This window comes from Tachysurus fulvidraco, unplaced genomic scaffold, assembly GCF_022655615.1.
Source record: "Tachysurus fulvidraco isolate hzauxx_2018 unplaced genomic scaffold, HZAU_PFXX_2.0 HiC_scaffold_42_np12, whole genome shotgun sequence".
Classification (NCBI taxonomy): Eukaryota; Metazoa; Chordata; class Actinopteri; order Siluriformes; family Bagridae; genus Tachysurus; species Tachysurus fulvidraco.
In genome coordinates, this window is record NW_025927275.1 from 84,472 (window position 1) to 86,208 (window position 1,737).

Genomic DNA, 1,737 nt, shown 5'->3' on the forward strand with positions numbered 1-1,737 from the left:
AAAAGCCGCCTAGCCGCACTATTTTCTTTAGCGGAAGCAATACAATTGTTCAGCAGTGTCGTGTTGCAGCCACAGCCGTATGAGACCTGTAACAAGAAACAGTGCGAAGCCGCGAACTCGTCCTGAATACTTTAAAGGCGTAACAGCTGATGAACAAACAGAGACAATTGTAGAGATTTTATCTTAGTTTTTATTTTATACAAAACATTTTCCTCTCGTCTTTTTTCGTCAACAATAATCCATGTTAATTTAGTCTTAGTCAGCGTTTTGGACAGTGGTGCAGTCTCGTTATCGTCTCGTCTTAGTCATGAAAAAAAAAGGTTGTTGAACATATTTGGTCTCGTCTGACGAAATTAACACTAATCCAGATCATGCTCTAAATCTGGATCATCTCACTTCCATAAACAAATGAATAAAAATGTAAAAATACACGTGTAGATTTACATAAGGAGTTCCACATGATGTCTAATCTTATTTCCTCAAGGTTTTGTAGTTTAACAGATTTATCTTTACAGATTAACAGCAACTTTGTGGAGGACTGAATGTTATTATAGCGGGCATCACCAAATGTTAAGCATCTCCTTATTATAATCTAATATTATAAGATTATAAGCCCTTTTCATATTAATAAAAAGATAAATCTTTCGTTAATGTGCAGTTAATCTAGTTATTACAGTTAATCTAGTTATTATAGTTAATCTAGTTATTACAGTTAATCTAGTTATTACAACAGGATCGTCATCAAAAGCCAAGCCAATCAAATCGATTGTTTCTGTTCCATACTCCAGAGCAGAAGGTGGCAGTAATGCACCTAATTACGCTGGTTTCCAGCCGCTATTAAAAACCAAGAAGAAGAAGAGATGGACTGTTTACCTTTCAGCAACAGAGAATAACGAGTGTAAGAGAGAGAGAGAGAGAGAGAAAATGGCTTGTTCAAACATGAGAAAAGTCGATGGTGAAAACCGGACTTTTAAAGATGACCGGACATTTAAAGATGAATGGACATTTAAAGATGAATGGACATGTAAAGATGAATGGACATTTAAAGATGAATGGACATTTAAAGATGAATGGACATGTAAAGATGAATGGACATTTAAAGATGAATGGACATTTAAAGATGAATGGACATGTAAAGATGAATGGACATTTAAAGATGAATGGACATTTAAAGATGAATGGACATGTAAAGATGAATGGACATTTAAAGATGAATGGACATTTAAAGATGAACGGACATTTAAAGATGAATGGACATTTAAAGATGAATGGACATTTAAAGATAAATGGACATGTAAAGATGAATGGACATGAAAAGATGAATGGACATGTAAAGATGAATGGACATTTAAAGATGAATGGACATTTAAAGATAAATGGACATGTAAAGATGAATGGACATGAAAAGCTGAATGGACCTGTAAAGATGAATGGACATTTAAAGATGACCGGACATTTAAAGATGAATGGACATGTAAAGATGAATGGACATTTAAAGATGAATGGACATTTAAAGATGAATGGACATGTAAAGATGAATGGACATTTAAAGATGAATGGACATTTAAAGATGAATGGACATTTAAAGATGAATGGACATGTAAAGATGAATGGACATTTAAAGATGAATGGACATGTAAAGATGAATGGACATTTAAAGATGAATGGACATTTAAAGATGAATGGACATTTAAAGATAAATGGACATGTAAAGATGACCGGACATGTAAAGATGAA